The sequence below is a fragment of the Pongo abelii genome, chromosome 9 (assembly GCF_028885655.2).
Source record: "Pongo abelii isolate AG06213 chromosome 9, NHGRI_mPonAbe1-v2.0_pri, whole genome shotgun sequence".
In the NCBI taxonomy this organism is placed as follows: Eukaryota; Metazoa; Chordata; class Mammalia; order Primates; family Hominidae; genus Pongo; species Pongo abelii.
The window spans coordinates 119,670,841-119,695,572 of record NC_071994.2 but is presented as its reverse complement, the minus strand read 5'-3'; the positions used below and the strand labels follow the sequence as shown (position 1 = coordinate 119,695,572).

The 24,732-nt window shown below is 44.8% G+C and overlaps 1 long non-coding RNA gene across 2 annotated transcripts; it reads left to right on the top strand.

Annotated features, from left to right (window-relative positions):
- The first annotated feature begins 227 nt into the window (after positions 1-227).
- Positions 228-24,400, top strand: LOC129048784 (uncharacterized). Of its 2 annotated transcripts, none has more exons than XR_008511405.1 (3): positions 228-343; positions 21,755-21,954; positions 22,361-24,400. It is a non-coding gene; the product is annotated as an uncharacterized LOC129048784 (long non-coding RNA). The 2 variants fall into 2 exon arrangements; XR_008511404.1 differs by having other exon boundaries at positions 22,241-24,394.
- The last annotated feature ends 332 nt before the right edge of the window (positions 24,401-24,732 follow it).

The following is a 24,732-nucleotide window of genomic DNA, read 5'->3' as shown; positions in this document are numbered from 1 at the left end:
CCACTTCAGGGGGATGACTCCTTTTTAAAGAGACTGTTGTTTCCGGTGACACTGACAGTCTTTCAGAATTGACAAGACCTGTCTCTGCATCACCCTGCCTGCCACCGGGCTCTCAACCTGGTGCCTAAGTGACTTGTCATCTTCTCTTGTCAGTCGCCGGCTCAGCTGGTGCTCCTGCTCCTCCCTCCCCACTGGAGCCATAATCCTCTCCCTTTGATAACACAATCGTCTCCATGGCACTGAGCAGCCCTCATGGCACTGCAGGGGCTCTCGGCCCATGGAGGAAGGTAGAAAATAACAGCAACAAAGACCCTCTTTAGAAAAGAATAACGTCCATCTCCAGGTCTGCACCCACTTCCCTGCCTCTTCCCCTTCCTCAGGAAAAAACCTGCTAGCAGAGAAGATACATAGAAACCAGGGGAAGGGCAGAAGGCCCTCAGACAGAGGGCTCTGTTTGCCGCTGCTGTTCCTTCTGAGCGAGATTACTTTTTTTCCTATCTAAGCAGCATGCCAGAGAGAGCTGGCTCTTGCCCTGTCTCCTCAGCAGGACAGGCCCAGCTTCCAGAAGCTGGTGAGGAGCTGCTGGGCCTTGGGCTGGCCTCATCATTACTCCTCCTTAGGAGGCCATGGGACTTGGCTCTAGGAGGCAGGGAGCCAGGTAGGGATGGGAAGACAGTGCAGGGTCTGGAATTCCCAGCGATCTCTCTGCAGGGCTTACAGCTCTGCCTGGAATACGTGCTCAGCTCACTCAAGTCAGTCCTCAGAGTTTTGTATGTTTTGAGGGTTCTATTTGATCCCCCAAGCCTCTGTGCAGGGCTGCTTCTGAGGGTCTCTCTCTCTAGCTGTGTGGCCTGCCACGCCAAGAGTGCTGGGCCAGCTCTCAGGGCCTCAGGGCTGGCTCCTCCTCCTGTGCAGGGATCAAAGTGGGATGGAAATCCACCTGAATCTGTGTGGTCACTCACTGGCAGGAGGGTGCTCTGTAAGTTTGCTAACCTTAGGTTTCCTCACCTGTAAAACACATTAATAGTCTTACTTAATCTATGTGATGATCACATTTGTTCCAGGACCACTCTACCCCCACCAAGGATAATTTATGGATGCTCAAGTCTTGCAACAGATCTTGCAGAATCCACAGATAAGAGAAGTTGGCCCTTGGTATCCATAGGTTTTGCATCCTGAGAATACCGTATTTTCAATCCACAGTTGGTTGGATCTGACGATGGAACTCGCAGATACAGAGAACTGACTGCATAAGGAAACTAGAAAGCTCTCTGTGCAACCGTGTTTACGATGCTGTTGCTAATGAGTCTTTTGCCTCCTTGGGTCTCAGTTTCCTCATCTGTAAGCGGAGGGTAACTCTGCTGACCTGCGTTATGATAGTATCACTTGAGGAGGTGGACATGAAAACCCTTTTGAAGTGTGAAGTTTATGAGAGATGGTTATCTGAAACCTTCCTCTTTTTTTTTTTTTTGAGACATAGTCTCACTCTGTCACCCAGGCTGGAGTGCAGTGGTGGGATCTCGGCTCACTGCACCCTCCATCTCCCAGGTTCAAGCGATTCTCCTGCTTCAGCCTCCCAAATACCAGGGATTACAGGCGCGAACCACCACGCCCGGCTAATTTTTTGTATTTTTGGTAGAGATGGGGTTTCACCGTGTTAGCCAGGTTGGTCTTGATCTCCTGACCTCGTGATCTGCCTGCCTCGGCCTCCCAAAGTGCTGGGATTACAAGCGTGAGCCACCGCACCGGCCCCGTAACCTCCTTTTATGCCTGTGTGCCTATCCCTTAGGGGAGACCAAATAAGATAGAATTTGTTTTAAATGCTCAGAAATGGTTTCCAGGATGCCCAAATCCTTATTATCCCTTGCTAATCCCCAACCCCTACTTGCTTTGGCCTCACATATTCCCCAAACTCTGTTGTTGCATCCCTGCTTAACCCTCTGTCCCCAGGACAAAGTGTGAAAGTCATGCATAGCTGACAACATGGCTCTTGGAGACCAGCCTCCCTCCATCCTCCTCTCTTGCCATTCTCCCATTCACAGCTCTAGTGAACCTGAATTTTGACTTGTTAGAAAGTACCAGGCTTTCTCTGGCCTCTGGGCTTTTGCACATGCTGGTTCTCCTGCCTGCTAACTTCTACTCATCCTTCAAATATCAGATTAATGGCCACTTCCTCCAGGAATCCTTTTGCGTTAGGCTGGGTGTCCCTGATCCAAGCCCTAGCAGTGCATTTTTTCCCCTCTACTGCAATTGACTCCTTGCTTATTTATCTCTCCCACTTGACTGAACTCCACGAGGGTAGGGCCTTGCCTTTTTTGTTCTTTGGTGTATTCCCAGCACCCAACACAGTGCCTGATGTGTAGTGGGTGCTCAAAAAGCATTTGCTGCAGCAAGGAATAATAGGTGGGTTTAGGACAAATAAAAATGAGTGGGATTCTGCCTTAGTCATGTTGCTGAGAGCTCTTCTATTCATTGAGTACTTATTAAGTCCCCTTGTAAGCCAGATTGTGCACTAAGCCCAGCAGCTCCTGGGCTGCAGACCTGCCTGCAGAGGTGTAGACATTGTGAGGCAGACATCGTATAAAGAAGAGCAGGTAAGAGTGGGATGAGGCAGCTCTGGGTGCCTCAGCTCTGCTCCTGAGGCCTGACCTTAAACCCCTGCCACCCCCCAGCCTTTCTTCCTAAGCCCAGACTCTTTCATGGCCAGGCTGACCTTGGTCATTCCCAGCAGAGGTGTCTCTGTCATAGCCCAGGCCTTTGCCTGGTTTCTGTCTTATCTGTGGATTTCTTGAGCTGAGCAGCATTGGTGTAGGAGGAGACAGACGGGACCACACCCAGCTAATCCTGCAAGGAGCTCCAGCCTGGCTCTGGGAAGTCCTATTGGAATATTAATATTCTGAGGAAGAAGCCAGTGATTACATTTTAGACTTGCAAATGGGCTTGGTAAATAGGCTTTGCTGAGAGGTGGGACAGACAGCTGGACCAGCAAGCAGTAACAGTGAGCAGCAGCAAGTGGTGATTAAGGAAGAGATTTGCTCCCCAGAAAGGGAACTCTCCAGGGGCTGCTTCCTGGTGGGAGATCTTTTCAGTGAATTCATTTAGGCAGTTCTTGCCTTCCTTCAGAGGTAGAAGTCCCTGGGTGTTGCTTTTTACTGTTTCTCTCTCTCTCTCTCTCTCTCTCAAGACCAGAGAAGAAGAATATATCCAATGACAGCACATACTCATAGGTGGGTGTCTGTTGAATAATTCATCCATCCATCCATCCATCCATCCATCCATCCATCCATCCATCCATCCATCCATCAATAATATATATCATGCACCCTTTCTGTTGGATTCTGGGGACACAGCAGTGAGAAAGACGTTCATTTGTCTCTCCACTCTTTCCTCCACACCAGGATGTAGTCTGAGTCCAGAATATAAGTCAAAACACGTGCAGCTGCTCAGTTTGCCTCTATCAGACCCAGGTCACTTTCTATGCCAAAGCCTGGCTAGCATAGTGGATATGTCACATGGACACAGGTTGGGATGGCCTGGCATTCTGACCATCTTTGTGTTCCCAGCACCATATCGCTAAAGGAAAGAACCCAGGGTGACATAGGGGCACCAGGCCCTCTGGATATTGCAGCACTCTTCCCAGCTCATGTGGTGCCTGGTGCAAATGAGAAACCAGAACTCCCTCCTGGAGACACATCACTGCCACCTGCTGGAAAATGCTCACAGCAAATATTCGACTCTGCACGGCCACAGTGGGAATGGTGCCCCTTAGATTTGCCCATTGGGTCTACTGCCTATCTGTGTGGCCTTGGTCCACTGCTTAGAGTGATCAACTCTGCAGTCCCACAGGGCAGTGGCTGCTGCCAAATATCTCGAGAGAAAGGTGCAGTGTTATGCCAAGCCCCAAATACCTGACAAGCCAATATCCATCTGTTTGCTATTAGCATATATTTAAAAAGTTCTATTAGATGAAAGATAACTGAGGGTAGAAATTTATATGATTCCAAACTACATGTGAAAATCTGACAAATGCAAAGGTGGAAAGTGCTCTAAAAAGATCTCATTTTCCTTCTTTCTTTTTTTAAAAAATTTTGAGATAGAGTCTCGCTCTGTCGCCCAGGCTGGAGTGCAATGGTGCGATCTCAGCTCACTGTAACCTCTGCCTCCTGGGTTCAAGCAATTCTCCTGCCTCAGCTTCCCAAGTAGCTGTGATTACAGGCATGTGCCACCATGCCCAGCTAATTTTTGTATTTTTAGTAGAGATGTGGTTTTGCCATGTTGGCCAGGCTGGTCTTGAACTCCTGACCTCAAGTGATCCACCTGCCTCAGCCTCCCAAAGTGCTGGGATTACACGCATGAGTCACCGGGCCTGGCTCTTTCCTTCTTTCTTATCTATATCTCTACTCCAAGCTGGGAACAGATAGCATCACCACTCAGACAAATGCAAAACACTTGGCCAAAAACAATGCCCTACTCCTTGGTCCCCAATACTCACACATTATTTGGAGAAACTTTTCAAATATTTTTACTTGAGATTCATTGCCTTATAGTTTAAAGGATTAAATCCATTGCTTTGCTGACCACCTCCTCTGTGGACAAAGGCCTGAAACCCCTTTGTCCCCAGAGGAGGTGGTCAGCAAAGCAATAGACTTAATCAATAGGAAATGGAAACCTAGGTTTGCCTTAACGAATACTGAGGGCCTCTATTTTCAACCCTACATGTGCTACAGTGTGCACAAAGGCGTACACACATTCATATATGCATGTACACACTTGTTTGCACTTGTGTGTGCAGGTGTTGGGAGTAGGTGAGCCAGAGTCTAGCCTGGTGCCTCTTTCCCACTGCATCAATAAATGTGGGTTGATGAAAATGGTGACTGGGACCTTCCCCTCCCTGAGTTTCGCAGGTAAAATAAAGGTGTCAGCGCTGCATGATTTTACTGGCTACCCTGAACCCAGTGGTTCTGTAAAGTGATCGACGAGTGTCCAGGAGCATGTCTCCGGTGGTGGGTGGCTCCAGCTGCAAAGGCACACACCAGGCCCCCACATGGCAGGAAAGGGCTGGCCCAGGAGCCTGAAACAGTCAGAAACAACACATTCCCAGGCTGAGCATCCTTGCTGTGCTCTCCTTGGCCATGGGAATGCAGGGACTGGATCCCTTCAGCTGTGAAAGCTCTCGCCTGCTTTCTGCCTTCCCTTACATACATCATCTGTTCAATGCAGCTCAAGCTCCAAGCCAAAGCAGCTCTCAGCAAACATGCTGAGCCTGGTGGTGGGCATCAGATAGAGTCAAAACTGCTTGGGGGCAGTGCTGGCCACCTTGGTGGTGAGACATGCCAGGCCACATGCACAGAGGGGTCTGGGGAGGACCAGTGCGTTGTCATGCTAAGAGGCAGAGGTTGCTTCATCTGGTCCTGGCTTGTATCCATCTATTGATCCACTCAGGTGCTGAATAAATGCTCATTAAGTCCCCTGTGTGTAGGCTTTATGTAGTGGGCTGTGGGGGATACATAGATGAATGACACATGATTCCAGCCTGAAGAGCTTACACAAGCCACCCCAGCACAAAGCCAAATGTGCTACTCAAATGCCACGTGGGTCTCAGGAAACAGAGAGCACTCCCAGCTAGACATTAGGAAAGGCTTCATAGGGAGCTGGCATTTAAGCTTGGAGAATGGCTAGGATTTCAGCAGGTCTTGAGGATCTACTGAGGACAAGAAGGAAGCATTTCAGCAGAGGGCAATCACTGGGAGGAAGACAGGGAGAAAGCACATGGCATATGACAGGTCTTGAGGTCTGGCCACAGTGTAAAACTGGGGAGGGGATTGAGAGAAGATGGGACAGGGAGGGTGACTGAGGACTGATTAGCAATCGAAGGAGTCATGTCAGCCAGGTTGGTGTGGTACATAGAATAATAACCCCAAAGACATCTGCGTCCTAATCTCCGGAACCTGTGACTATGTTACTCTCCATGATCAAATGGACTTTGCAGATGTGATTAAATTGAGCATTTGCGGTTAGGGTTGGGGGCAGGTGTGTAATCCTGAATTATCAAGGTGAACCCTATATAATCACAGGGGTCCTCATGAAAGGGAGACAGTAGAGTTAAAGGAAGGAGAAGACCATGTGATGACAGAAGCAGAAATTGGAGTGATGTAGCCACAAGCCAAGGAATGCTGGCAGTCCATAGAAACTTGAAGAGGTGAGGAGTGGATGCTCCCCTGGAGCCTTCAGAAGGGACAGAGTGCTGCCCACACCTTGATTTTGATGCTGTAAGAGTCATTTTGGATTTCTGACCTCTAGAAGTGGGACAAGATAAATTTGTGTTGTTTTAAGCCACTAAATTAGTGGTAATTAGATACAGCAACAACAGGAAGCATACGGTTTGAAACACTCTTCCAGCTGTTGTAGTTTCTCACGTAAGGTATTTCAGTTTTCTATCAGACCTTAGTCTCCTATATTTTAAGGGGTTTAAGAGTAGTACTTACTTCTTAGGGTTTTAAGGATGAATCAAGATCACATATGTAAAGCACTGCTTATGCAATTTATTGTAGCCACTAGGACTACTATTATATTGTTTCTGCAGGCCATGTGGGGCCCATCACCTCATTCTCACCTTCCCCACTTTCCCCTTCCCCACTTTCCCCAGCCTGGCCTCCTTCCAGTACAGTTTTCCCTTTTCTTATTCCTCCTGCAGCTTTCAGTGACTTCAGTAACTCAGGCTGCTGGAGCCTCGCTGGGCTGTATATTTCAGGTGAAGGATACCACCGAGACTACCTACCCACCCATCATTTAAAACACAATGTGCAGGAATAGATGCCTACTGATGGACCTGCCACAGGTTCACAGATCTTAATACTGATTGAATATTAACATTTTAAAAAACTAAGGCTGGGCACAGTGGCTTATGCCTGTAATCCCAAAACTTTGTGAGGCTGAGGCAGGCAGATCACTTGAGCCCAGGAGTTTAAGACCAGCCTGACCAACGTGGTGAAAGTCCATCTTTACTAAAAATATAAAAATTAGCCAGATGTGGTGGTGCACAACTGTAATCCCAGCTACTCGGGAGGCTGAGACATGAGAATCACTTGAGCCCGGGAGGCAGAGGTTGCAGTGAGCTGAGATTGTGCCACTGCACTCTAGCTTGGGCAACAGAGGGATACTCTGTTTCAAAAAAATAAAAAAATTAGTTGTATATTTTGTGGTAATCACAGATAATAAAACAGATTCAATTTAGGTACTTTCACGCGTGTCTGTGTGAAGAGATCACCAAACAGGCTTTGTGTGAGCAACAAGGCTATTTATTTCACCTGGGTGCAGGCGGGCTGCGTCCGAAAAGAGTCAGCAAAGGGAGATAGGGGTGGGTCCGTTTTATAAGATTTGGATAGGTAAAGGAAAATTACAGTCAAAGGGGGTTGTTCTCTGGCGGGCAGGAGTGGGGGTCACAAGGTGCTCAGTGAGGGAGCTTTTGAGCCAGGATGAGCCAGGAGAAGGAATTTCACAAGACAATGTCATCAGTTAAGGCAGGAACAGGCCATTTTCACTTCTTTTGTGGTGGAATGTCATCAGTTAAGGCAGGAACCGGCCATCTGGATGTGTACGTGCAGGTCACAGGGGATATGATGGCTTAGCTTGGGCTCAGAGGCCAGACAGGTACAAGATTTAATGAGTATAACAACCAAATCCTTGAGAGGTCTACACGTAGTTGGTGTGCCTAAGTTCAGGTTTGGAAAGGTAGGCAGATTGTGTTAGAAGTTTGTCTCTGTAGCCGACCCAGAAACACATGTAGTTTTTATACACACATGTTTTTAACAGCTTTATTGCAGTATAATTGACATGCAATAAATGATATGTATTTAAAATATACAATTTGGTGGGTTTTGACATATCTATATATCTATGAAATTATCATCATAATTAAGTAATAAACATATTCATCACCCCCACAAAATTCCCCATGTCTCTGTAATCCATCCCTTCTCCCTGTTCTTTACCCCTTTTTGCCCATTCTCCCCATAGGCAATCACTGATCTGCTTTCTGTCACTATAGGTTAGTTTATACTTTCTAGAATTTTATATAAATGCAGTTATACAGTATATATTCTTTTTCATCTGGCATCTTTCACTTAGTGTAAGTGATTTATCCTATGTTATGTTGGATCAACAGCCTGTTCCTTTTAATTGCTGAATAGTATTCCATTACATGGACATACCACAGTTTGTTTATCTATTCTTCAGTTGATGAACATTTGGATTGTTTCCAGTTTGGAGCTATTACAAATAAAGCTGCTATGAGCATTCATGGAAAAGTCTTTGTATGGATATGTGTTTTTATTTTTGTTAGGGACATACCTAAGAAAGAAATGGCTGAACCACATGGTAGGTGTATGATATGGTTTGGCTCCGTGTCCCCCCCCAAATCTCACCTTGAATTCTAATCCCTATAATCCCCATGTATCAAGGGTGAGGCCATGTGGAGGTAATTGGATCATGGAGGCAGATGGAGGCAGTTTTTCTCATGCTATTCTCATGATAGTGAGTGAGTCTCACAAGATCTGATGGTTTTATAAGCTTCTAGCATTTCCCCTGCTTGGACTCACTCCATCCTGCTGCCCTGTGAAGAAGATCCTGGCTTCTCCGCCACAATTGCAAGTTTCCTGAGACTTCCCCAGCAATGCGGAACTGTGAGTCAATTGAACCTCTTTCCTTTATAAAGTACCCAGTCTCAGGCATTTCTTCACAGCAGTGTGAGAACCAACTAATATAGTGTATGTTTAACTTTATAAGAAACTGTCAAACTGTTTTCCAAAGTGGTTTTTTACAGCCCCACCAGCAGTTTATGAGAGTTTCTTACCAACACTTCACATGGTCAACTTTTCTCATGTTAGTCATTCTAATAGATATGAAGTGGTATCTCATTGTAGTTTTGATTTACATTTTTGTAATGATTAATTATGTTCATCATTAATTTTTATTGCTTGTTTTCCATCCATATATCTCCTTTGGTAAATGTCTTCAAATCTTTTACTCATTAAAAAAAATTGTGTTATTTGTTTTATTATTGAGTTTTTAAAGCTGTGTATTTATCCTGGATAAGTCTTTTACAGATATATTCTAAGATTTTCTTCCCATCCAGGGCATGTCTTTTCCTTCCATAGTGTCTTTCAAAGTGCAGGAGTTTTTAATTTTGATGAAGACCAATTAATTAACTCGTTCTTTTATGGGTTGTGTTTTTTGATGTCATATCTGAGAAGTCTTTGCCTAACCCCAGGTCACAAAGATCTCCTTTTATGTTTTCTTTTAGAAGTTTTATTGTTTTAGATTTTACATTTAGGACTGTGACTCATTCTGAATTAATTTTTGTATATGGTGGGATGTGTGGATGGAAGTTACATTTTTGGCTACGGATATCCAATTGTTCCAGTACCATTTGTTGAAGACTACCCCACTGAATTTCTTTTGCATATTTGTCAGTGTGTGGGGGAAAATAATCTTTTCTTTACCCATTAGAAGGTTCACAGCTGAGGTACCTATAATAGCAGATTAACAGGAGAAAACATAACAAAGTTTCTTTTATGATTTAATATGCTTTATGTGACATGGGAATCTTCAGAAATAAAGAACCAAAGAAATGGGAAACCTGTGTACTTTTATGCTTAGGTTTGGTGAAGAGCGGACAGTTATGCATTGGACAAAGTGGGTATGATCTAATGATAATAAATTGGGGAGAATTTATCAAGACCTGATTGTTCAGATTCTCCTCTGTGTCCCTGTGTGTTCAGAGATAAGGACATTGAGGTTCCTATGACCTAATTCAGTCAGCTAACTTTTATGGCCTGCTTCAGGGGAGAAGGGGCAAGAGGAATGTAAGAGTGACCTTCCTGCTTCTGCTGTTTTCTCAAATGCCAAGGTGCCATATTTTGGAGAAGCATGTTCTGCATGCCCATCATCAAAATTGTTGCCCTCTGAGAAAGACTCTTAGCATGTCCAGACTTAGGCTTCTGAAGCTTCTCCTAGGACAATGTGTGCCCTTCCTTGTAAAATTCAGTTTTAGCAAATAAAGCTGCCAAGGCAATTTAGCAAGAATCTCCCACCATCTATACCTGATCACCCTTGATACCTGATCACAATTCTTCACTCCCCACCCTCGTTATCTGATCACACTGTCCTGCCTTCAGCAGAAATCCTGTTAGGTTGGTTCAGCCAAAAATTCTCCTGAAATTTGTGTCTCTTCTTAGCAATTTGCTATCCACTGGCCCCCTTCCTCACTGGCTATAAATCCCTATGTATCCCTGGTGTATTCAGAATAGACCCCAGTATTATACCAGGGTCTCTCTTCCCCTATTGCAATAGTGCTAAATAAAACTCGTCTTCACTACGTTCACTTCTGTCCTGCTCTGGTTTTATTTTTTGACGCCATTGTTGGGGCAAAGTGTGATACTTTGGCTTGCTGAGCACTTTTGAATTAAAGGAAACTGGAAGGCCTTAGAAGCTGCCTCAGAACCAAGGACTTTCTCACCATCTCTTGTTTTTCTCCTCCCATTTTACTAAATGCAGGGAGGGGCTATCTCTGGCAGTTCCCTTATCTGACTAAGGAAGACTTTTCCCAAAATAAATGCAATAGGCTGGCCATGGTGGATTACAACTGTAATCCCAACACTTTGGAGGCTGAGGCAAGTGGATCACTTGAGCTCAGGGGTTTGAGACCAGCCTGGGCAACACGGTAAAACCTCATCTCTACAAAAAATACAAAAATTAGCTGGGTGTGGTGGCTCATGCCTGTAGTCCCAGCTACTTGGGAGGCTGAGGTGGAAGGATCGCTTGAGCTTGGGAGGTTGAGGCTGAGGCTGCAGAGAGCTGTGATAATGCCACTGCACTCCAGCCTGGGTGACAGAACAAGACTCTGTTAATAAATACATAAATATAAAGAAAAAGAAATGCAATTGTCTTAAGATCCCCAACCTGGGAATCTCATCAAATAACCAGGAAAGACTAACTGCTGGAGAAGAGAAAAGACTAAAAGTTGTCACCACACCCAGACAGACTTATCATCAATCCTTCTGAGAGATTACCTGGGAGACTCTATTAGCATAATAAGACAACCTTTGTTCATAGCGAAATTCTGCCCCTCAACCTCTCACCACCTCCTCCAGAGCTCAGAACTTTGTCCCAAGCCATTGTCTGTTCTTTGTGCTCATTCAATTTCCCTGAAAATTCATTTACTACTCCTCAAAATTTCCTCCATCCCCAGTTTCCATCTCTCCTATGAAGAGGGTATTTAAGCCTCAACCACCTGGCCCTTCTTTGAATCTCATATTATGTGTGGCTTCTGTTCTCATGCACATTAACACATTTGTCTTTTCACTTGATAATCTGTCTATTATTAGTTCATTTCAGCAGTCTTGAACTTTCAGAGGGGGAGGGAAAAATTACCTTTGCCCTTGTACCATATATGTGTGGATGTTAGAAATACTTTTATGTACTCTTTCAATTATAAAACAAGTAATGTATTTAAAACTGCACATTGCAGAAATTCTTAGATAATTTTTAAAAAGTTATGCTCATAAATAAACATAATAAACTTACCTGTCAACTATTTGTGTCAATATTTATAAAGGCACGATTGCTTTGCTTTTATTAATTCTTTGGCTGGAATGAGTCATGAAAACCACACCTATTTGAGCCTTGGCGAAACATACCTAGCATTTTATAAATGGTGCACAGTAAAATTTTGATATTAGGCTCAGCACTTTTCCAATTCCTTTAACCCTCTCACTTCTCCGCCTCACTATTTGAATTATAGCTAGGGCTTTCTCTATGCATTGCCCTTAGGGTAGGGGACCATGCAGAGAGAACAAAGAGTCCCTTTCCTGGCTTTTGAGCTCTTAAGTAGCCTTTTGTAAATCTATTGTAGAGGCAATGGTATTGAGAGCCACGGATTTCAATTCTAAGGGCAAGGTGCTTGAGAGAAAAAAGGGTATTTTTGAATTTCAAAAGCTTGGCTTTAAATATCAAAAGCAAAAGCCAGAGGGCTCAGAGCATAGGTTTTATGTCATAAACCAGACTGTGAAGAACAGTCTCTTTCCCTGCCCAAAAAGAGATAAGATTTCAACTAAGGGGTGAGGTGGGGGTAGAGGAGGGAGAATTGAGCTTGGTTCAAGTTTAAATTGGTGGGTCCATGGGAAGAGGCTTAGGGCTCCATCCCATTGGGTCATGGCCTGGAGCGTAGACAACAGCCCAGACAGGCTGGAGGGGAAGGGGGTTCTCAAGGAGAAGAGCTATTGTCTAACCACCCAGAGCACAGCCCTGTGTACATAAGGACCACACTTAAGCAGTGTGGAAACAGAGGTTGGAGGCGTCTAGGCCTGATGAGTCCTTGGCGGCCTCTTAGAATCCTTATACCCTAGTATGGGGTTCGGAAAGAGCCAAGAATTCTTGTACTCCCCAAAAAGGGTCTGGCGGTGTTCATGAGGGCTGGTGACCTGGAAAAGGCATTCTGATTGGGATGACAATGATGCAGAGTCTAGAGCTGACAGCAGGGTGTGATTGCTGAAACACAAGAAAGAGAGAACTTTGCCCCCTTCTCCCAGTGCCAGCAGCCCAGAGGTAGCAGGATCCTGTTGAAGGTAGGAAAAGTTTCAGTACTAAAGAAAATGAAGAGTTGTGATTATTGCTGAATGTGCCACAGTTCTGATGGAAGACTGTGTTTACAACTTAAAATGCCAGTAGGCCAGGCAGGGTGATTCACGCCTGTAATCCCAGCACTTTGGGAGGCTGAGGCGGGCGGATCATGAGGTCAGGAGATCAAGACCAGCCTGGCTAACACGGTGAAACCCGTCACTACTAAAAATACAAAAATTAGCTTGGTGTGGTGGTGGGCACCTGTAGTCCCAGCTACTTGGGAGGCTGTGAGGCAGGAGAATTGCTTGAACCTGGGAGGCACAGGTTGCATTGAGCCCAGATCGCTCCACTATACTCCAGCCTGGGTGACAGAGTGAGATACCATCACAAAAAAAAAAGAAAAAAAAGTGCCGGTAGGATTTTCTATATATTTATTTATTTTTTGAGACGAGTCTCCCTCTGTCGCCCAGGCTGGAGTGCAGTGGCGCTATTTCAGCTCACTGCAACCTCTGTCTCCAGGGTTCAAGCGATTTTCATGCGTCAGCCTTCCCAGTAGCTGAGATTACAGGCGTGAGCCACCACACCCAGCTAATTCTTGTATTTTTAGTACAGATGGGGTTTCACCATGTTGGTCAGGCTGGTCTTGAGCTCCTGACCTCAGGTGATCTGCCTGCCTTGGCCTCCCAACATGCTGGAATTACAGGTGTGAACCACCGTGCCCGGCCTCTATTTAGAGAGCTTCTTGACAGGTGGGACTAGAGATTGATCCCCTCAGTCCTTGGGGTGGTAGAGGGGGGTCTGGGGGACGTTGGAGCCCCCATAGCAGTGCCCCCAGCTTTGGGTAGCTTTACCCATTTATCTCAGTGTAGTATATAAATATTATTTTCTGTTTGTGTTTTGATAGAAAGAATGTGGGGAAGTGACTTGATTATAATAGTCCTTCCTTCTCTGCAGAGGATCAGGTCAAAGCCCCCCAGTTGCAAGCCTGAAACCACGGATAGTACCAAACCTGATTGTGTGAATTGGAACATGTTTTTGTTCATGTCTTCCACCTACAAACTTAATGCCTTTTCCATCTTAACTAAGAACTTATGCTCCATGGCCATAACTTTTGCAATTTGAGGTGTGATATCAAAACTAGCATGAATTTCTTTTTCATTCTTCACAATTTCATGGACAGCAGATTCACTCTTGCCATAGATCTTAGCGACCTCAGCATACATTTTTTTCCTTTCCTTATTAGATTGAGAACTCACAGGTTTTCACTTAAAGGAAGCACTTTATGGCTGCTCTTTGGCATATCCAAATGGCCAGCATCACTACTCTTATGCCGTGGGGCCACTATTAAGTAAAATGAGGGTGACTTGAACACAAGCTCTGTGATACCGTGACAGTTGATCTGACAACTGAGATGGCTGCTGAGTAACTAACAGGCAAGTAGTATAGACAGTGTGGATACACTACTGTATCCACAATATGTATCCAGACTGGACAAAGGGATGATTCACATCCTAGGCAGGATGGTGCAAGATTTCATCGTGCTCCTCAAGTCAGAATGGTGTATGCCATTTAAAACTTATGAATTGTTTATTTCTGGAATTTTTCATTTAATATTTTCAGATCTCAGTTGATGGTGAAACCATGGAAAGTGTAAACCATGGATAAGGGTGGACTACCGTAGTTTTCTACTGCTGTGTAACAAATTACCACAAACTTAGGGACTTAGAACAATACCTCTTTTTTTTTCCCTCACACCTTCTATAGAATAGGAGTTGGCATGAACATTTGACCTTTGACTGGGTTCTCTGCTCAGGGTCTCACAAGGTTGAGGTTAAGGTGTCTGCTATACAGTGTTCTCATCTGGAGCTTGGCATCTGCTTCCAAAATGTTAACAACATTTAGTTGCTTGTGGTTGTAGGACTAACATCCCCATTTTCTTGCTGATAGCTGGCCCAGGGTCTTTCTTAGTTCCTAGAGGCCACACTCAAGTCTTAATTATGTGGCCCTTTCACCACACAATAATTTCCTAGCTAAACAAGCACCAGAACCCATGTTCAGTCTGCTTGCCACGAAAGAGTCTTATGTAATGTATCATACTCAAGGGAGTGACTACCCCATCATATTTACGGGTCTTGCCCATTATATAAGGTGTGCTGCAGGAGGCAGAATCTTAGGGGCTGTCTTAGAACTCTACCTATCACAACCACCAAGCTATGGGACATGCTTAGGGCCAAGATTATATCCATGGGCAAAGGGAAAACTGCCCCTGTGAAATAAATTATAAATAGACAATGAGAAACAAAAATATGTTATGATTATATCCTATGAATTACTCTTGTTCAGTGATCCAGTTACTTGCAAACTAAATGTTTTCACTTGGGGGTTGGTTTTCATGAGATTGCTGGAGCCAGTGAATTGTAAGTATCCAGTGATTCAATGACAACAGGGAGGGCTGCAGAATTTCTCTACTGGATGGACTGCAGGGAGGCAATTTTGTTGGAGAGAATGGACAGGGAACTTTTCTTAAATCATAGTCTGTTTTCACTTGCAAGGTATGAGATCGGCAGGACTTGTTTTTCAAGCAGCAGTCATGACCCTGCTAATCAAAACAAGATGTAGCAAAGATACCAGCTAGGACTAGGAATTTTAATGCATTTGCATAAGAAACTCCTATCAGCACCATGACAGTTTACAAATGCCATGGCAACAACCCATAAGTTACCTTATATGGTTCTGGGAACTCCCCACCCATTTTCCAGAAAGTCTGTGAATAACTCATGCCTTCATTAACATATAATTAAGAGTGGGTGTAAATATAGCTAGCCAGCAATCCACCAGTGCTACTCTGGTCCACTCTGCCTATGGGATAGCCCTTCTCTGTCTGTGGACTAGACATTTTGCTGTATACTGTTGTTCAAATAAACTTGCTTTGTTTCACTGTCAGCTTGCTCTTGAATTCTTTCCTAAGCAAAGCCAAGAACCCTTCTGGGCTAAGCCCCAATTTTTGGGTTTGCCTGCATCACTTGGAGTTCATGCTTATTTGGCATGCCTTTGAAAGTCATTGTAGGGGCAGGTTTTGAAGCCATCCCTAAGTCACCTTTTGGATTACCTATCAGTGCATATATCAGCTGAACTTTGGGGAAATATGCCTAACTCTTCTAGATGCATAGATTAAGTTCTGGCCATTCTGGCATAGGATACTACTGAGGTTTACACACAGCATAGTGAAAAATACATCAGAATCACAAGCCTTAAGCCCTGGCTTCTAGTTCCAAATCTATCTGCCTGTGGCTGGCTGTGTGACTTTGAACAAATTACTGTCCCTCTCTGAATCTCTGTAAAATAAGAAGTGAAGACATAATGTTCTCCAAGGGCTCTGCCATGTCCTTGGTACCAAGGGCATTCTGGATTTTCCAAAGATCTGAAATAAGTGATCCCCTGGACTGTCAGAACATTCTGAAGAGCACCTGTCTCTAGACAAGTAAATACTCATCCTAACACAGGCAGATTTGGCTCTTCTGTTTATGAGTTCTCCAAAAAAAGATGCCATAGTCTTTTCCTCCTATCTACTCTTGTGCTCCACTGTCACCCATCTCACTCCCATCTCAAAGATGATTTCCCATTATCCCACCAATGCCACCTGGCCATTTTATGACACTGTGATAGGATGCAGTTGTACTGCCATCTAAACTGGTACCTGGCAATGCAGTCAAATTGGTAGCTGCCTAAGTTGGTTGGGCAGGTTAGAATAGGGGAGGTTACTTATTTGACAAAGACAATTTTTTTTCCAACCAACATTCCCTGAGTATCTCCTATATAAGGAACAGTAGCTTAGGTTCTGATAGATACAAATACAAATATAAAATCCTGGTCTTTATTCTTAAGGAGCTTCTAATCTCAGAGAATGGTGAAGCAGAGCATCAGAATGAGCTTTTATGGCTCCCCAGACACATTTAACTCCACAGAGAGGACCATTCTCAGGAATTGCCATCCATTCTGAGGTTTATGGGAGCTCATGGTTAGCAAGATGGGCAGAGAAACTGGTCTTTAGTGAGTTGCCTTTGTTCCTGTGATGGCCTCTTTGATATGTCAACTTGACTAGGCTACAGTTCTCAGTTATTCAAACACTAATCTAAGAGTTGCTGTGAAGCTATTTTGTAGGTATGAGTAAAATCCATAATTAGGTAACTTTAAATTAAGGAAATTATTTTAGATAATTTGGGTAGGCCTGGTTCAATTAGTTGAAAGGCCTTAAAGGCTGGGCTGAAGCTTCTCTGAGAGAAGAAAAAATTCTGCCTGTGGACTGCAGCCTCAGCCCATACCCAGGAGTTCTGGGCTGCCCTTCCTGATAGTCTGTCCTACAGATTTCAGACTTGCCTAGCCAGACATCACTTATATATTATTATAGGACAATTCCTTGCAATGTATCTTTTAACATATATCGCCTACTGGCTCTGCTTCTTTAGTTGAACTGTGACAAATGTAGATTTTGGTACCAAGAGTGGGGTGAATGCATTTTCATTTTGCTTGTAGGATGGAATGTGTCTTTGGGGATCAGAGAGAAGACTGGTAGGCAGAGTGATGCTCCTTTCAAGGATGTCCACATCCTAATCACTGAGGCCTGTGAATATGTCACCTTATATAGCAAAGGGGAATCAAGCTTGCACATTGAATTAAGGCTGCTAATCAGCTGGCCTTCTAATAGGGAGATTATCCTGGGTTATTCAGATGGACCCAATATAATCACAAGGACCCTTAGAGGTAAAAGAAGGAGGCAAGAAGAGAGGGAACCAGAGAGATGGTAGTGGGAGCAGGACTCGGTCCAATGTTGCTGCTGGCTTTGAAGATAAAGGAGCTGAGGAAAGTGGACAGCTTTTGGGAGCTTCAAAAGTCCAGGGGACAAATTCTCCCCTAGAACTTGCAGAAGGGAACATAGCCCACATTTTAGTCCAGTAAAATGCATTTTGAACTGTAAGATAATAAATTTGCATTGTTTTAAGCCACCAAATTTGTGGTAATTTGCAGAGCAGCCACAGAAAGCTAATACAACCCCTAATCTCCATCTCTTCCAGGAGTGGGTCACCAACTGCTGAGCCACTGATATGGTTTTGCTGTGTCCCCACCCAAATCTCATGTTGAATTATAGCTCCCACAATTCCCATGTTGTGGGAGGGACCTGGTGGGAGGTAATTGAATCACGGGGGTGCATCTTTCCTGTGCTATTCTTGTGACAGTAAATCTCTTCTCTTGTTTGCCACCGTGTGAGATGTGCCTTTTACCTTCTGCCATAATTGTGAGGCCTCCCCAGCCATGTGGAACTTTGAGTCCATTAAACCTCTTTCTTTTGTAAATTGCCCAGACTTGGGGAGTTCTTTAGCAGCAGCGTGAAAACAGATGAATACAGCCACCAACATGCAGACAGGGGATTTGTTCTTTCCTTGCTGCCTCACAGGTCAGCAAGCCTGCCATCCACCTTGGCCTCACCCGCCCCAGCATCTTTGGTCCCAGGGCGCTCAGTGCAGCCCTCAGCAATTGATGCAGCCCCACCCCACCCCACCCCCAGAGTCTGGACAAATCTGGAAAGACCCAGAGTCTGCAGCCTGTCTGTGAGTGGCACCCTGTTCTTTACCCTCCCCCACAGGACAGTTTCCACACCAGATGCTCTGTCTATTTATAGTTTATTGATGCCCACAAGACAGTTAGAGAAATTATACAATGCTGCCTTTATAATTTTTTTAAAAGTGCTTCATTCTCTCTCCAAGTTTATGAGTCCATAGGGATAGCCTAGCTTTATAACCTCATATTATTATTTTGTCAATTGGTTATCTGAAGAAAACGTTTCCTCAGCTTTATCCACTTCCTCTTTTAGAAGAATGCATCAAATACAAGTTTACAACATTCTTTGGAAGAAATATCTTCTTATACCCAGGGCCTAAAGAAAACCTGGCAACTGTCTAGAAGGAGATCAAGCAGGGGCAAAAGGAAATTTCATTTTCTTCCTTTTCGTCTTTCCTTCTTCAACCCTCCCTTCCTCCTTCCTACCCTCCCTCCCTCCCCCTTCTCTCCCCCCTCCCTCCCTCCTTTTTTTTCTTCCTTTTTTCCTTCTTCCCCTCCTTTAACAAATATTGGTAAAGTTCCAACTTGGTTCCGATACTGTTGTAGGAATTGGTACTTGTATTAGTCTCCTAAGACTGCCATAACAAAGTACCACAAACCAGGTGGCTTAAAACAGCAAAAATATATTCTCACAGCTTTGGAGAGCAGAAGTCCAAAATCAAGGCGTTGGCAAGGCCATGCTGCCTCTGAGATCTGGGTAGAATCTTTCCTTGCATCTTCTTAGCTCCTGGTGGTGGCTGGCAATCCTCAGCTGGCAGCTCTGTCACTGCAGTCTCCGCCTCCACCATCACATGTCCTTCTCCTGGGTGTGTGTGTGCGCGTGAGTGAGTGTCCGTCTTTGCATTGTCTTTTCTCTGTGCAAGTCTGTGCCCAAATTTCTCTCTTCTAATAAGCATACCAATCATATTGGATTAGGGATCCACTCTACTCCAGTAAGACAACATCTTAACTTCCTATATCTGCAAAGATATAGAAATGTTGGTGGCTTGGATTAAGGGATAAGAGTGAGGCAGTAGGGAGAAATGGAAGAGGACAGGTTTGAAACCATGAAGGAGGTAGCTTGCCCAGAATTTGATGGTTAATTAGATGAGGTAAGAGAGGAGAAAAGTCAGGCATGCCCAGGTTTCTAGGTTAGACAACTGGGCAGAAGCCAAAGCAGGAGGAGGCAGCTCCTCTCTTTCCTCTTCATTCACCTACTGTACTTCAAGCATGATACTGAACATGTACAGAGGGTATCTCATTTAATCCTCATTTCTTTCTTAGTGGCAAATAAAAAAAACGGTGGATATTACAATCAATGGTATCTTAGATTTAATAAAATATAAAATTACCCCTTTTTGCAGATAATGAAGCTGCAGTTCAGAGAGATTTGTTACATAGGTTGTCTCATTTAATCCTCGTTATATAGATTGTCTCATTTAGTCCTTGCAACAAGCCTATGAGGTGGTTTTATTAGCCCTTCTTCACAGATAAGGAACCATCCTGGCAGAATAACAATAGTGACAGTTATGATCCATTGAGCTTCTAGCTAGGCACTGGGCAATGTGCTTTATGTATGAACCTCATAACCACCCAGCTAGGTATGTGCCCCCTCCATTAGAGAGATTAAGAAATGCTTCCCGGGGCACATGGCTACAATCCCCCTTGGATCTCTTTGCTTCCGTCACTTACAGGACAAAGCCCAGTCTCCTGGGCCTGGCACACAGTCCTCTGCAGGGCACACAGTCCTCTCCAACTCTACTCATTGCTCAGTCATCTTTGCTTTGTATCTTTTGGTCTAGCAACACTGAGCCACTGATTCCTCAGAAACACTGTGGGCAGGATTAGGACTGGGAAGAGACAGACGAGGTCCCTAGGGTACAAAATTTAAGGAGGCACTCACTCATCAGGGTTGGCCCCTGAGGAAGAGAGCATCTCCTTGCCTCCCTCGGTTTCCAGCCCTGCCACATGGCTTCTCCACACTTTGGCTCTTATTTCTCCTCTCAGGAGAATCCTCTCCTTTCCCCCTTTTCAACCTCAATTTAGCTCATGCTCACCCTTCATAGTCAGCTAAGAGATGACCTCTTCGAGGAAGCCCTCCTTCCCTAACCACCTCCCATCTCTTGGGCTAGGACGAGTGTCCTTGCTTAGCACTCCTATAATATCAGGTTTATGTATCTGTCATTGCACCTCCACAAAAGAGGAGAGTTATCTGTTGCTGTGTCTGTTTCCCCTACCAGATTATGATCCTTAAGGGCAGTCTTATTTATCTATGTGTTCCCATCACTTAGCAAGTGCTTGCTATACAGTAGATGATTATTACATTTTTTTGTAGAATTAACTGTTACCGGCTGAACTGTGTATCTACCAAACTCATGTTGAAGTCCCAATTGCCAGTACCCTGGAATGTGACTGTGTTTGGAGACAGGGCCTTGAAAGAAGTGACTGAGGTAAAATGAGGGCTTTAGGGTGGCCCTAATCCAGTTTGACTGGTGTCCTTATAACAAGCAGAGGCTGGGTGCATTGGCTCACACCTGTAATCCCAGCACTTTGGGAGTCCAAGGTAGGGCAGATCAGGAGTTTGAGACCAGTCTGGCCAACATGGTGAAACCTCGTCTCTACTAAAAATACAAAAATTAGCCGGACATGGTGGTGCACTAGTCCCAGTTACTCAGGAGGCTGAGGCAGGGAGGCAGAGGTTGCAGTGAGCCGAGATCGCACCATTGCACTCCAGCCTGGACAACAGTGTGAGACTCAGTCTCAAAAAAAAAAAAAAAAGCGGAGATTTGGACACAGACACACACAAAGGAAAGACCATATAAGGCTGTAGGGAAACAATGGCCACTTACAAGCAAAGGAGAGAGGCCTCCAAAGAAATCAACCCTGCTGACACCTGGAATTTTAGACTCCAGAACTGTGAGAAAATAACTTTCTGTTGTGTCAACTACTCAGCTGGTGGTATTTTGTTGTGGCAACCCTAGCAAACAAACTGACTAACCAACTAACCAACTAACAGGTCTCCAATGTCATGCACAAGCCTCATGTGCTTAGATTGTTTCTATTTATTTCTTACCAGTATCTCTCTCCCTAATTGGTCGTCAACTCTAGAGGAAAGAAGTGCGTATTTGTATCTCTCCCACGCAGGACTCAGCCTCTGGTTGTTCATACAGTTGTTGCTCAATATATGCTTCCAATTTCTGTGTTGTTCAGAAGTGGGGATGGTTCCCGTCTGGCCACTGGGGTAGTGTTCCAGCCTCATTGCATGAAAATCTAGCCAAGCTGTGGGAGATGGTACCTGCGAGTCTCAGGAAGCCCTGACCTTGCATCTGCCCAGGTTCTCACATTGTACTCATGCAAGGGGTCAGGAAGAGGGGCAGCAGAGGCCTTGGACCCTGGACTCAACACCATCCCATCGCCTGGCAGCATGGAATGTACCTGTTACAGGGGTGAGACTGTTATATCTGGGAACTTCACAGCTCACTCATTATTCACTTATTCAGAAATACTCATTGCAAACCTATTACGTGCTGCACTCTTCCAGGTACCTGGGATGTGGCGGTGAAGGAGACAGACCAGCTGTCTTTGGGCTTCCTTCTGATGCTCACGTTCCAGTGCAGTCAAGATCTTTACTACCATCGACATTCTAATAATAAACACAACTCCTGCGTTCACAGAGCTTCAGAGTTTACAGAGTGTGTTGATGCTCATTAGCCTACTTGATCTTCTCCAAAACCGTGGGCGGTAAGAATTATTATTATCATCTTTCATAAATGCTCACAATGACTTTTTTTTCTCATTTTAACATCTCTGTCATCAGGGTGGGTCTTACAGGGGATGGCATGCTGCAATTAAATTGGTGGCCCTTATTTTCTTTCTTAGTGTTAAATAAAAGAATGGTAGGTCTTACAGTCCATGTCTTAGATTTAATAAAATACAAAACTATCCCTGTTTTGCAGATGGTGAAGCTTTAGTTCAGAGAGATTTGGTGGCTTTTTAAAGTCATATGGCTATGTTGTCTTCTGTGCAGGTGGAGGAGCCCTGAAAAAGTCAGGGCTATGCACAAAGCTGCAGTATTCCTGGCAGTGAGGCTCTCAGGGGATTCCTTTCCCAAGCACACAACAGCTGGCTGTTCTCATTTTCCTACTAGGAAAGGAAGCTCTACCCTGTCCCAGGATGAACTTCAAAGGGAGCTGTCCTTCCCTCACTCCATCCCACTCCAGGGGAGCAGCAGGAGTGTGGCTAAGACCAGAGTCGAGCACGTCTGGGATCAAAAGAGCCCCCTTCTCTCCAGAGCACCCGGGGGCTTGCGTGAGCTCCATTTCTGGTCTGGTTTGAGTGATTAGTTAACAAAATACATCTGGGGTAGGAGGAGGCCTCTGTGATCAGCTGTCATCTCCTCTAAACACCTCTGATGCATTTTCTCTCTTCACAACCCATGAGGTGTCAACCCTTTGCCTGCATGATCTATAAGCAGGGAAGGCATCCTATCTGGAGACAGAGACATCAAGAGGGGGCAAAAGAGAAGGAGGCTGCTGGAGAGAAAGTGGGAGCTAGAAGTTGGCATTGACTTATCTTTATCCCATGTCTGATTTTCAGAGCTGAACCCCTGACCCCAAAGCTAGTTACAGGGTGACCCAAGCAAGCACAATGAAAGCATTGCTCAGTCTCTAGCATTTTGTCATACACACACACACACACACATACACAAACACACACGCAGACACGGGTGTTTGGGTGAATCTCTTTCCTTCCTAGCTGGAACTCTCTGCCTGGTTAGCAGCAACTATAATGAGATTTGCAACTTTCTCCTCGGATTTCCCATAGATGATATGACACCTCAAGAGGTTACCTTGTTCATATCCATTCCTTCACCTCCATTTTATCTCTAGCCCATCATTGGCTCTAGAGTTCCTCCAGAATTCACAAATTCCATAGTCTGTATTCAACTCCCCTTAAAATCTAGCCCTGATCCATATCCCCAAATGTAATAAGTGGTATTCTTTAATCTGACTATCACACTCCAGCAGAATATATTTTCTGACCAGACCAGAGACATGCCATAGAACATTCTGCCTCTGTATCTTTGCTCACTTCATGCCCCTGCCAACAATGCTCCCTCCCACTGCAGCCTTTAGAGTTCAACTCAAGTTCCACCTGCTCCTGAAGCCCCTTCCTGGGCTCAGCCTCCCGCTGGCCCTGCTCATGGCCACTGCTTGCCGCTTGTGGGATGGGGAGCCACATCCTGCTTGCAGGGCCAGAGCGAATCAATGAGTGAGGTGTGCTCCTTCAAGGGACCCCGAGGAGAGCCACTACATCCTCTTTGCTGATTCCCCCTTGAGGGCATGTGCCTGTGCTGATGACTTTGGTTATGTGCTTCAATTCCTGTTCTGGAAGGGGGCTTAGAGACTTGGCCCTTGCTTCCACCAATCCCCATTCTAGGAATGCATCCCAGTCCTTCAACATGAGCCTCCCAAGGACCACTTCCTCTCCATCTTCTTGGAACTGTCACCTGGACTAAGACTGGAGACAGCTATATACCACTAGTACCCACTGGTACCTGCTTGTTCATCAGACTAAGCCTCCGCTGTCATTGCCTTCAGCTAGGTCAGCTTCCATAGCACCTAGCCCACTGCTGCAGCAGAAAATGCCAGCTCTCAACCCCTTCCTACCATCCCCACCCAGCTCTCAGAGACTTGCTCTGCTCTGCCAAACGCTGAGAGCCCATGAGGCACTCTGGCTGCTGCAGTTGACAGGGCTTCCTCTGCACCATTCTCTTGCATCTTAAGGGATGATTTTAGGAAGACCGTCTCATTTATCTGTGAATTACCTGGCTTATACATATTGGGAACAAAGAATACTTATTGACAGTGCAAATATTGAAATCCTCAAGAAGTCCTTGCTGCTATTTCACCTGAAGTCCTCCTGTAACAATGACTCACTCCACTCTCTACTTTAGCTGCCAGTTGTCCTTTTCTGTCTTGGGATTTTTCTTCCTTTCCCTACAGTTTCCAAAATGAAATGTTAGTGGGTCAGGTGGGTTACTTCTCTAGGGCAAGAACTGAGATTTGTTTGTGTTTATGTCCCTAGTATCTAGCATGGTGCCTGCTATGGTGCCTTCTAGTAGATAACTAGAAAATAGCTGACTAAAATTGTGAAAATGAACTCAATAAACATTTCTTGAGCTCCTAATGTGTGCAAAGCACTGTGCCAAGTATCTTAAGTTCCAGAAAAAAAAAAATAGCAAACAAACTGTCTTTCGGGAAACTGGGCCAGGAGAAGGCAATAATGGGTATTCCCAATTAATTGCAAATGAGTGTCACATGGGTAGAAGTTTCACTCTAGATGAAGGCTTATCAACTAGTGAGATAGAGATGGTAGTCTCAGAAGAACATGGGGTTTCTTAATGATCATTAAGACATGAATATTATATGCCCTTTCTCTATGAGCATATAATTCTATTTTTGGAAACAACAAACTGTTTGCTTCCATCTTGGAGAAGCTCAAAGTCTTCAATACTGG